At 37.1% G+C, this 13,160-nt stretch overlaps 1 protein-coding gene across 4 annotated transcripts in view; it reads left to right on the forward strand.

Moving 5' to 3' along the window:
* The window catches only part of PDE3A (phosphodiesterase 3A), a 363,124-nt gene that overhangs the window by 36,396 nt on the left and 313,568 nt on the right, over positions 1-13,160 (forward strand). The window contains exon 1 of one of the 4 annotated variants that reach the window (XM_055571519.1): positions 11,098-11,247. The exons of the other annotated variants lie outside the window; for them this stretch is intronic. The gene's annotated coding sequence lies outside the window, so the exon portion shown is untranslated. Of the gene's footprint in view, positions 1-11,097; positions 11,248-13,160 lie in introns of those variants that run through there. 4 annotated transcript variants of the gene reach the window in all.

Raw genomic sequence — 13,160 nt, forward strand, 5'->3', positions numbered from 1 at the left:
TAGAAGTTTGACAATCTAAATTTTGTCTGTTTTTTTAAATAACATCAAAAAATAATATTACTTGTTTTTATCTCAAGGCTATTTTAAATCTGAGCTTTACATAACAAAAAACGGTAAGGATGATCAAATGTAATAAATTTTTATTTACATTTTTTGGAGAATCAGAAATTTAATTTCAATTATCTATACATGTACATGTGGGCTGGTGGCTCAGATAGTAAAGAATCTGCCTGAAATGCAGGAGACCTAGGTTCAATCTCTGGGTTGGGAAGATGCCCGAGAGAAGGTATGGCAGTCCACTCCAGTATTCTTGCCTGGAGAATTCCATGGACAGAAGAGCCCGGTGGGCTACAGTTCATGGGGTCACAAAGAGTCACATGTGACTGAGCAACAAACATATATGTAACTATTTACGGGTATCTATTATTAATATTTCAAGAGAGACACTGCATACGTGGTAGGCACTCTAATTTCTTAATTTTCTAACCCTAAAACTTAATAATTTAGTCAAAGTTCAATAGTTAGCTTTCTCCTTGAACTCCTTAATGAATCATTTCCTTTGAAAGACTTTTCCTGGAATTTCTCTTTTTGGCAGGTAGGTTTGCATATCTAACATGACATCATTTGACTGGATTCTTGAAAAAAATAATTTAAGAGACAAAAAAACTATAGGGTAGCTTTTGAGCATTTTAGTGGTAGAATTTGGGGAGAAAGTAAAATAGAGAAATCATATGTCCTGTTAGTAGGAATATGTGTTATTTTCTTAAACACCATTGATAATTGAGTAACATTTTTTGTTTATTTAATAAGTTCATTTGGTTTATTACTTTGTTTCAGAAGGGAAAAATTTCCTGCTGTCTTTTGCTGCTGCTGCTGCTGCTAAGTCGCTTCAGTTGTGTCTGACTCTGTGCAACCCCATAGATGGCAGCCCACCATGCTCCACCATCCCTGGGATTCTCCAGGCAAGAGCACTGGAGTGGGTTGCCATTTCCTTCTGCAATGCATGAAAGTGAAAAGTGAAAATGAAGTCGCTCAGTCTTGTCCGACTCTTCGTGAACCCATGGACTGCAGCCCACCAGGCTCTGCTGTCCATGGGATTTTCCAGGCAAGAGTACTGGAATGGGTTGCCATTGCCTTCTCCGCCTGCTCTCTTTTACGGAGTTACATTTCGGCAAAAGTGACTTAATTATAATTCTGGAGCTTCATCCTGCTTAAAACTAGTTGAATTCTGGACTTAATAAAATCACATTTATGTAGGAAGCCATATAATTGTAGGTATAGAAAAGGAAGGAAACAACTTGGGTAACTTCCAAGTTAAAAATATAATACTGTAGGTTCCTTGAGGTCGGAACAAATCTCTTAATTTTCTTTTTCTTTATCCTGAATTGAACCTCGTAAGTTACTATACACAAGATAGACACTCATTACGTAATGTTATTGATTTATTGGTTATAAAATAAATGTATTGAAATGTACTCTTTTTCTTATAGAGAAATTTGTCTTCACTAGTATATCTTGGGTGGAAATCGTCAGGCACGAACCAGTAGACCAATGCATATTCTTTGACCTGTCAGCTTCAGATCACCATGCTTGTGTGTATCTAAAATATTTTCCTTAAGAGGCATGCTTCATGTTCCTTGAACTGTTGGCTACTTGCCAAACATCATTGCTCATCCACGTCTGTGTAGGTTATACATTTTTGGGGCTTCGTGGTGGGTGTTACAAACTAGCACAAAATCCTTTCTGAAGAACATATGGTTGTCTACTGATTAGTGCCTGACCACAAATTGCTAAGGTTTTCTGGTACTTTATCTCTTTCCCTAACTTTTGTTATTCTGACAAGCTTTTATTCAGAGAATGAATGTGCTATCAGGTTTTCTGTGTAAAGCTTTGAATTTGGGATGGAGAGAGAAGTGCTAGAGAACATGGAAGAGAAGAAATAGGAAGTGTGACCCAGGCTACTTAAACCATGGCTTCTTGTTACTCCTTCCCTGCTCATGTAGGAATTTTCTCTCCACCTTTGTTACAGTATTTTGGATGATTCCATTACATGAGGGTCTACTTCTGGGGACTATTTGTGTGTACTGTTATCAATGTCCACCTCATTTCCTGGGAACCCACCAGCTTCCTTCCCACCTTTATCCTCTGCAGTCCTCTGGATGACCTAATTTCTCACCTGCACTTGCCGAAAGCCCATTCATCCTTCATGTCCTATTTCCGGACCCACCTCTTTCACAAAACCTTCTGAACCTATGCAGGTCCTTCTCATTAACTTAAACTCCTCTTCCTAGTCCCTTACAGTTGAACATTTCCTGACTCTGTTGTGTGGTCTTATTTCTCTGTCCTCGTCATAGACATCCTATCTTAAGCATTGTCTCTGCCTTACTGGCATTAGGAGTTATGATGGTATAACTTTGGGGTCAAAGCAGTTGTTGATTAGCTTTATGATTTAGGGGCAATTAATCAGCAACTTACAGCCTTTTCCTTCAGCATTTGGGGATAACTCATAACTCATATCTGATAAGGTTATTACTTAATTTTAAGATAATTTGCTTACAGTATCTACTAGAGTGCTAGGCATCTAGCAGGCACTTAATGGTTCCTTTTTTTTTTTTTTTTTTTTTAATCTGGTCCATGGTGGCACCAGTGGTAAAGAACCTGTTTGCCAGTCCTGGAGATGCTGGGTTGGGAGGATTCCCTGGGTTGAGAAGGTCCCTGGGTATGGCAACCCATTCCAGGAGAATCCCATGGACAGAGGAGCCTGGTGGGCTGTAGCCCATGGGGTTACAAAGAGTCAGACATGACTGAAGTGACTTAGCATGCATGCGTGGGTTTAGAATATTCAGGTATTCTCTGAACACTGTCTTTGGCAACTAAGTAATTATATTCCAATTAAGATAGTTGAATTTTTAGACAGGCAATGGAGGCAGGAGATAGTTTGTATTCTTAGTCTGTAAAGAAAGTAGGTATTCTCAGTCTATAAATGTAGTGTCTGTAAATCTAGCAAGATGAGGCCTATTATTATGTCATGTAGCTGGTTACCAAGATTACCAAATAAAGAAAGGGATTGGCAGTGTTATTGGGCCGAATTTATTAGATTGGATACACACAGGAAGATATTCCTGCACTTCCTAATTCCTTACAACTCAAAGATTCTGTTGTTTGGAATTAAATTTTTAATTGCTTTTAGAGTACTTAAGTTTTGAGTTTTCATTTTTGTAAAATTACAGCTGTTTAAAGATTGCTTCAACTTAATTTCCATGTGTCTAGCATTGTGTCTGTCTTGTTAGTAACTACAAGAAAAACAATTAGTGAACACAAAAATATTTTCGTTTTCTGTGGAATTTCATTATGTTTCTGACTCCTCTGGTACTGAACTGTAGTCAGATGTATTTTCTTCTCAGTAAAATGTTATTGGAAAAAATAGCATATATAGAAGTATCTTCAGTTCAGTCACTCAGTTGTGTCCGACTCTTTGTGACCCCATGAATTGCAGCACGCCAGGCCTCCCTGTCCATCACCACCTCCCAGAGTTCACCCAAACCCATGTCCATTGAGTTGGTGATGCCATCCAGCCATCTCATCCTCTGTCATCCCCTTCTCCTCCTGCCCCCAATCCTTCCTAGCATCAGAATCTTTTCCAATGAGTCAACTCTTCACATGAGGTGGCCAAAGTATTGGAGTTTTAGCTTTAGCATCAGTCCTTCCAAAGAACACCCAGGACTGATCTCCTCTAGGATGGACTGGTTGGATCTCCTTGCAGTCCAAGGGACTCTCAAGAGTCTTCTCCAACACCACAGTTCAAAAGCATCAATTCTTTGGTGCTCAGCTTTCTTAGTCCAACTCTCACATCCATACATGACCACTGGAAAAACCATAGCCTTGACTAGACGGAACTTTGTTGGCAAAGTAATGTCTCTGCTTTTGAATATCTTAGAAATCTATAAAAGTAGGGATTAAATTTAAAAAATGTGTATCTGTCTACCTTTATAAAATACTGATATAGCACTTATATATCTTAAGTGAAAACTGAAATTATAGTTAAAAATTTATATTCATAATGATGGTATATTACACTGTTGTTTACACTGTTGTTTGGCTCTATAGATGTGAGAAAATATTCATTATTAAAGGCATCAGTTTTTTCCTTTGTGGAAAGTTGGCTCAAGCTGATCTTAATTTCAGATAGATTTTATTAAAAAGTTTCTTAAAAAGTTTCTTAAAAAGTTTATTAAAAAGTTTCGTACAGGTCATTTTTCTTTTTTTTTTTTTTTTTTTAATTTAATTTTATTTTTAAACTTTACATAACTGTATTAGATTTGCCAAATGATATTTGGCAAATCTAATACAGTTATGTAAAGTTTAAAAATTTCAAAGATTTAAATGGAATTACAAGTAAGTATTTTAATGTAACATCTGTTTCTATTTTCCCCTTATTTGGAGTTTTTCTTAATTAAATATATTTTTAGTCTATATAACTGAGATTTAAAGGAAAATATATAGTCCTGAATGATTATATAATTTATTGCCATTATTTCTCTTTTCACAGTATTCATTTCATTAAATAATTTCTAATTCTACATTTAGAGAAGTCTTTTCTAAATGCCACAAAAAAGTTAAAATCTATGATAATATGTGTACGTATGTTATTTCTACTGCATAGTTTCTCAAAGTGGAATGATGAATCCATTGAGAGTGAGAACTCTGGAAAGCTCTTAAAAAGTAACACTATTTTTATACCTTCCTCTTTTCTTCCTTCTCTTTTTCCCATTCCCTCTATCCCTTCTCTCTTGCCTCTTCTCCCTCCCCTCTACCCCTCCTTTTTTCCTCTTGGAAATGGAACATTTGTTTCTTATGAAATCCTGTGCAAATTCAATGAATGATAGATTAAAACAAACCAACCAGATCCAACCACTGAAGTATGTTGGGGCCAGATTTTTCTCATAATCTCTACCTGAATTCCTCCTCCTCTACCCTAGATTCTTGGACTGATGCATCTGAAAACTGAAGCTTTAAAGCGCTAGTTACTGGATCATTTGAAGTCTAGAGGGTTGTTAAAAGTCAAAGACCCAGCTTGAAGCCACAGACAACATTCTGCCCTGAATAGTTTGTACCTTTGTTATTGAAGTTCAGTTGATTTACAATGTCGTGTTAATTTCTGTTGAACAGCAAAGTGATTCAGTGATATCTATCTATTTATATACACATTGAAAAATATTATTTTTCATTATGGTTTATCTCACGATATTGAGTATAGTTCTTAGACTATACAATAGGACGTTGCTGTTTATCTATTCTATATGTAATAGCTTGCATCTGGTAACCCCAAACTCCCCCATGTTCATTCCTCCCCCATGCCCTTCCTGTCGGCAACCATAAATCTATTCTGTGTGTCTGTGAGTCTGTTTGTATTTTGTAGATAGGTTCATTTGTGTCATATTTTAGATTACACATATAAGTGATATCATATAGTATTTGTCTTTCTCTTTCTGACTTCACTTAGTACGATAATCTCCAGGTCCATCCATGTTGCTGCAAATGGCATTATTTCATTCTACTTTATGGCTGTGTATATTCCCTTATATATGTATGTGTATGTGTATAAATATAAACATGTCATATCTTTATCCATTCATCTGTTGATGTACATTTAGGCTGTTTCCATGTCTTGGCTATTGTGAATTGTGCTCCTGTTCACATAGGAGTACATGTGTCTCTTTAATAGCTGTTTTGTCCAGATATATGCCCAGGAGTAGGAATGCTGGATCATACGGTAATTCTATTTTTAGTTTTTTGAGGACTCCCCATACTGTTTTCCATAGTGGCTGCACCAATTTACATTCTCACCAACAGTGTAGGAGGGTTCCTTCTTCTCCACACCCTCTCTAGCAATTGTTTTTGTAGACTTTTTAATGATGGCCATTCTGACTGGTGTGAGGTGGCACCTCATTGTGCCACTATTGCTTTGCATTTCTCTAATAATTACTGATGTTGAGCATCTATTCATATGTCTGCTGGTCATCTGTATGTCTTTTTTTTTTTTTTTTAAGAAATGTCTATTTGGATCTTCTGCATTTTTTTTTTTTTTTTTTTTTTTTTTGATTAGGTGGTTGTCTTTTTGTTGTTGAGTTTAATGAGCTGTTTGTATATTTTGGAAATTAAGCTCTTGTCAGTTGCATTGTTTGCAAATATTTTCTGAAATTTTATAGGTTTTCTTTTTCTTTTGTTCTTGATTTCATTTGCCATGTAAAAGCTTGCAAGTTTGATGAGGTTCCATTTGTTTACTTTTGGTTTCATTTCTAGTGCTCTGGGAGACTGACCTAAGAAAACATTGGTACACTTTATGTCAACGAATGTTTTGCCTATAATCTCTTCTAGAAATTTTATGGTGTCATATCATATATATGTCTTTAAGTCATTTTGAGTTTATTTTTGTGTATGGTGTGAGGGTGTCTTCTAATTTCCTTTATTTACCTGTAGCTGTTCAACTTTCCCAGTACCGCTTGCAAAAGAGACTATCTTTTTCCCATTGTATTTTCTTGTCTTCTGTTTTATAGATTAATTGACCGTAGGCGTGTGGGCTTATTTCTGGGCTTTCTGTTCTGTTCCATTGATCCGTATGTCTGTTTTCATGCCAGTACCACACTGTTTTGATTATTATAGCTTTGTAGCATTGTCTGAAGTCTGGGAGGGTTTGAACTCCTGAAGGGTTTGAACTCCAGAAGGGTTTGAACTCCAGTCTCCAAAAAGAGAGTTGTTCTTTTTCCTCAGGGTTATTTTCACAATTCTGAGTCTTTTATGGTTCCATGTAAATTTTAACATTGTTCTAATTCTGTGAAAAATAGTTATACTTTAAAAAATTCTGTATTTCACCAACTGTGGTCACTTTTACAACTCTTCCTAGAAACACTGTTTGTCAGACTTATATATATATATTTACTATTACTAGTTTTCTTAATCAAAGATGAGCCAGATCTCTTTTCCTTAAAAAAAAATGCTTACCAGAAATTTTAATGTAATAGATAGAATATGTTTTCTTTTGAGAAATTATTGATGTTGCAAAATCTTTAGTAGGTAGAAAAAGTGTTCATATTTGCTTATAATGAATGCTTTCAAAATGAGGTCACTGAATCCAAAATAGTAAACTTATGAATTATTATAGTTGGAAATAATCAGAGAGGCCAGATAAGTTTCTCACCCAAAACAGTTATTATTCATGTAATATTTTATGACACATGTTTATTTAGCTACTGCTTGAATAACTTGAATGAAAGAAAGCACACCATGTTCAAATCAATACAAAGTGATGGGTATAATATAGAATAGGGGAAAAATGGTAGGTGTTAGATATTGAATTTGATAATGGAAATCATTTCAAAATGTACCCATATATCAAAATATGATGTATTTTGATATATGGGTACATTTTGATATATATATATTTATATTTGATATATATATTTTGATATATGGGTACATTTATGGGTACATAAATATATACAATTTTTATTTCTCAGCATAATGCTTGTACAGCTGGAGAAGAAAAGAAAAAGAGAGAAGGGCTTTGAATCCAGAGGAACATTGGTGCAAATTGTGGACAAGTTAGTGAATTTCTTAGCTTTGACTTTCCATCCATTAAGGGAAAAATTAAATCCCAGGTCTGCATGTTTGCTAAGTAATAACACAGACTGTGTCTTATGCAAAACATTTAATGAAACATTACTATAATATGGTTGGGCTTCCCGAGTAGCTCAGCAGTAGAGAATCCAGCTACAATGCAGGAGACAATGGTACCTGTGGTTCCATCCCTGGGTCAGGAAGATCTCCTGGAGGAAAAAATGGCAATCCACTCCAGTATTCTTGCTGGGAAAATCCCATGGACCGAAGAGCCTGGCAGCCTACAGTCCATTGGGTTTCAAAGAATTGGACACAACTGAGCACACGCACACATACACTGGATGGGTTATGTCGAGTCAAAAACTGCTCAGTTGTAACTTTGATCCCCCTCCCCCCTGTTTTTTTTTTAGTATTTACTATTTTATGTGATACATAGTGAAAGACTATTGTCATTGGCCTCTTAGGACTCTGAAGTCTTCTCACCTGACTGAAAGTGTCCATATAATTTAGCTGTCCTGTTAACATCTCTCCTCTCTCCTGGGATGTAGTGGGACTTGATGCCTACTGGAGTATAAGGCTGCGCTAACAGTAGCCATCCTCTGGAAGCCATACTTGTTTGGCATGACCCTGTTATCTTGACTGTACTGATCGGGCTCAAGCCAGGCAATGAACCTCTGATTCAATAATTTGGTTTTGGGGCCACATGTGATTTAAGTCAGTCTTTTTCCAAATGCAAAAACTCCTTTCCAAAACCCATAAGCACTAAGGAGCTCAGAAAAGTCCATTTCCAGAAAGGATGAAACAGATACAGAGAGGGGGCAGGTTGGGGGTGAAAAGAGAGGAATCTGAAGCTCCTTTGGGCTTCCCTGACTCTAGTTCTCCTTCTTCCCTGAGGCTGCATTGTGTTTTTACCCACCCCAGTCTGGGAATAACCCTGCCCTAAGCTATATTGAGTTCGTTTCTGTTATTGCAACTACTATTTTTCATCAAAAGACAATGTTCATTGTAACACCATCCTAATTCAAAGATAGAAAAATGTTAAAAAGTAGAACATAACAGCACATTTTAGGAATAGCTCTGAAAATTTAGGGCTCAGAATTAAACCTGATGATTGACTCCAAGCCCCTCCCGAAGCCCTGGGCAGCATGGTGACACTAACCCTAAACCCAGCTTGTTTCCTGTTCCATCCACAGAGGCTTATCTGTCGTCTCCAGCTGCCTGTGAAACATGCTCCTATCAAACATGTTTGACAATTGATTCCCTGTCCTTCTGTCAGGATAGATCCCCTTTTTTATTTCCGTTTTTTCTCCCTCTTCTAAACTAGTGATCTAAGAGTCATTCAGAATTCTCTCCCTTCCCTTAATCTGACCCCAAATTTTGGAATTTCCTTTTCTTTTAATTATTTCTTTAAGTTGTATAATACACAAAACATAAAATTTTACTACCTTGACCATTTTTAGATGTATAGCTTAATGATATTAAATGTGTTCACATTGTTGGGCAACCATCACCAGTCCAATCTGCAGAACTTTTTTTCATTTGAAAAACTGAAACGGTACCCATTAAGCAATAAACCCTTGCCTTCTCCTCCCCTAGTCCCTGTAACCATGATCTGTAATACTTGCTGGGTCTATGAATTTGACTACCCTAGATATGTCATATAAGTAGAATCATACAGTCTTTGTATTTGTCGTTTTGTGACTGGCTTATTTCATTTAGCATGATGTCCTCGTAGTTGATCCATGTTGCAGCATGTGTCAGAAATTTGGCATTTCTTTTGCTGACATTATATTTTGATTTAATCTTTTTCTTTCTTCTTTCCTCTTTGACAGTCTTTGAAGACTAAGATAAAAAGTCTTCATCACTTTGCAGTTGAGTTCCTGACATGATGCCTTAACAAATCTCTGGTGATCCTCTGCTTGCTTACAGCCATCATCTGTGATGTCGGAGTCGTCTTTACAAACATGGCTTTCATCTGGTTTTGACCACAGGATTACCATGCGTGGAGTCACATGGATGGTTGCTACAGCCCAGAGGTCCTAAATAGCCCCTTCTTGCTAAAAGCCTTACACTTTTCCTCCTGATAACTCCTCATCCAGTCTAGCCCCTTCTCCTTAATTTTTGAGTCCTTCCTGATCTGGTCAGATTCTGTGCTTTTAATGATCTCATTACCCTATGCTTTAATTTATGTACCACCATTATTCGCCAAGGACCTTCATTTCCATCAGGGAGTCATTTAACTTTCTCTGCAGAATTCAGTGTTTATATTTGTCTCTTCTTTTTTGCCTTTAATTCCTGTCAGATGAAAATTTCAGTTTACTTTCATGACCTGTCCAAATATCATATTTTCTGTATAGCTCCCCCTTCTTCATGAAAACTTCACAGCTGCTCTAGCCCTGTTTATAATTCATTTAGTTATAGGATTATGCTTACACACCTTTACTATAGATTATGTTGTACAGGTTAGTAGTTTGCTAACTAGATTTCAGTTTTTTGAAGCTTGATGCTTGTTTCTTCTAGCTTCACATTAGCAACCAGAGTTCAAACATGCATTAAGTGGGCAATAAATATTTGTTGTGTTAGTGGCATTTTCATGTTAATAGTGCAGTAACAGAATACATTATAGGTGCTCTATAAAAGCTTTCATTTTCTATTTCATTGTTGTTTCTAAACCACCCACACTTAATTTACTTGCAAGTACTTTTAAGTGTGGAAACATCTAAGACAATAATTAGTGTTCTTTTTTCTCCCCTGAGAAACCCACAAGAGAATCATTTGATTTAATCTATGTTTAGCCCACATTGTTCCAAAATGCGAAGCGTTTGATATATCTGCGGGTGATTTATCATTAGATACATATCCAAGAAAGGGAAAAAACAAACAAAACCCCACCTGAACTCTGGTGTTGCCACTAGGATATCGACTGTAAATGCTATTAGAACTTAGACTTTCTTTGTAGATAAATGGGGTGTTGTGTAAAGAATCTTGTTTAGTTCTTGTTTGTTTGTTTGTTTTGGACTGCTCTGTCTTCCTGAACTCTTCTAGTCCTTTTCTGAAGCTTAAACTGAAGGACATTGTTCAGTAAGGAGAAGTGTTACCCATCTTTTTCCTCCAACTCAGGAGAGTGCGATTTATCACTTTGGCCTTCATTTCCCTTCTTTTTGTTAATATTAAACAACATCATACTAGCTGTAAAGATCAAATACTGTAATTAGAGTGAGGGAGTACATTTTTAAAGTCTGTAGGCATATAGCTCTTTCTGTGTATGTGGCATCAAGCAGATATGGCACAATTCAGTTCAGTAATAATGCATTAACTCACAGGTTACATCTTGTGCTAGGCATAAAAATGATCAAGTAACACCATGTTGCTCTTATGGATTTTATAGTCTGAAGTGAAGTGAAAGTTCCTCAGTTGTGTCTGACTCTTTGAGACCTCATGGTCTGTACCCCACCAGGCTCCTCTGTCCATGGGATTCTCCAGGCAAGAATATTGGAATGAGTCGCCATTCCCTTTCCCAGGGGATCTTCCCAACCCAGGGATCGAACACAGGTCTCCAGCCTTGCAGGAGGATTCTTTACCGTCTGAGCCACCAGGGAAGTAATTACAAGTATATGAATGTGATTAAAGGTATGTAGAATACTGATTGCTGTGGGAGAGAACAGCAAGGGAATTATATCTTGTGTATGGGGTTGGTGGAATCTTTGAGAAAGTGTCCTTTAGTATGTATACAGTAAGTTCCCTACGTAGGAACCTTCAAGTTCAAACGTGCCCAGCCGGTGTACTCTACTACTGTACTTTTCAAGGTACTGTACTGTGAGATTAAAAATGTTTTCTTTATTTTTTGTGTTTGTTTTTTATGTATTATTTGTGTGAAAAGTACTTTAAACCTATTACAGGACAGTACTATATAGCTGTGTTAGTTGGGTACCTTGGCTAACTTTGTTGGACTTACAAATTGTACTTATGAATGTACTCTTGGAATGGAGCTCATTCCAAGAGTTTCTTTGGGGATTACTTTATGTAGGGTATTCAGTTCAGTTCAGTCACTCAGTCGTGTCCGACTCTTTGCAACCCTATGCACCACAGCACGCCAGGCCTCCCTGTCCATCCACCAACTCCCGGAGTCCACCCAAACCCATGTCCATTGAGTCGGTGATGCCATCCAACCATCTTATCCTGTCGTCCCCTTCTCTACTGCCCTCAATCTTTCCCAGCATCAGGGTCTTTTCCAATGAGTCAGCTCTTCCTGCCTTTGATTCATTTATCAATTTCTTTGTTTTTTGAAGTCGGGATCACTGATATTTGACTGCATGGGGACAACAGCCCTATCCCCCGATGCTGAATGGCCAACTATATGCACATAAAACTATATTTCTGTGATACTGAGTAAGGGTTCAGAAAATAACTGGGATGTGTGCTGTAGATGAGACACTAAAGTTGGACCAGGGAACTGATTTTGGAATCATCTTTCTAAAGATGGCTAGTAAGGCCATGAAAGTGGACACAGTTTCTTGGAAGTCTGTAGAAAAGAAGTACTCTGGAAAACACTGATATCTAGAAAGAGAGTAGAGGAGCATTTAGGACAGGTAAGTATAGATTTAAAGCCACATAACTGGAAATGACTTGGACATCTTCCGATACAGTCAAAATAAAGATGAGTCAAGAGGTCCTATTAACCTTAGTGATATAGTTTCTGTTAGTCATGGCCTAAAAGTCTCAAGTTTGCCTTTTAGTGTAGGTTTTTATAATCCACTTCAGCCTCATGTTGGTGTTTTGTCTGCCCTGAATTATACATTGTAAGAGTATAACAATTTCTTCCATATGTTTATACTTAACACTCTTTGTGGCAGAAAAATTTAAGATCTTTCTCAAGAAATCAAATTTGTTTAAGTATATACAGTGTCCCTGCTTACAAAAAAAAAATAAAATAAAATAATTGAATAATCTGCTGGACTTTACTTCTAGATTATTCTCCCTGGTCGCTCAACCTGATTCTGCAAAGAGTTTAGAAGTATATCAGGTACTTGCTTTAATAAGCCTTATTGGTTTGGACTGTAGGTGGATCTTTTACTCACTGAATACAGAGAAATACAGTACCTGGCAAAAATTAGGTAATATTTCCTGACTGAATAAACCATGCAGATTTCAGACACTGTACATTTTTAAAGGATAGTGATTCACTTACTAATCTTTTTTCTTTGGGATCAGTTCAGTTCAGTGGCTCAGTCATGTCTGACTCTTTACAACCCCATGGACTGCAGCACACCAGGCCTCCCTGTCCATCACCAATTCCCGGAGTTTGCTCAAGCTCATGTCCATCGAGTTGGTGTCATCTAACCAATCTCATCCCCTGTCATCTCTTTCTCCTCCCACCTTCAATCTTTCCCAGCATGAGGGTCTTTTCAAATGAGTCAGTTCTTCACATCAGGTGGCCAAAGTATGGGAGTTTCAGCTTCAGAATCAGTCCTTCCAATGAATATTCAGGACTAATTTCCTTTAGGATGGACTGGCTGGATCTCCTTGCAGTCCAAGGGACTCTC

The sequence above is a fragment of the Bubalus kerabau genome, chromosome 1 (assembly GCF_029407905.1).
Source record: "Bubalus kerabau isolate K-KA32 ecotype Philippines breed swamp buffalo chromosome 1, PCC_UOA_SB_1v2, whole genome shotgun sequence".
NCBI lineage: Eukaryota > Metazoa > Chordata > Mammalia > Artiodactyla > Bovidae > Bubalus > Bubalus kerabau.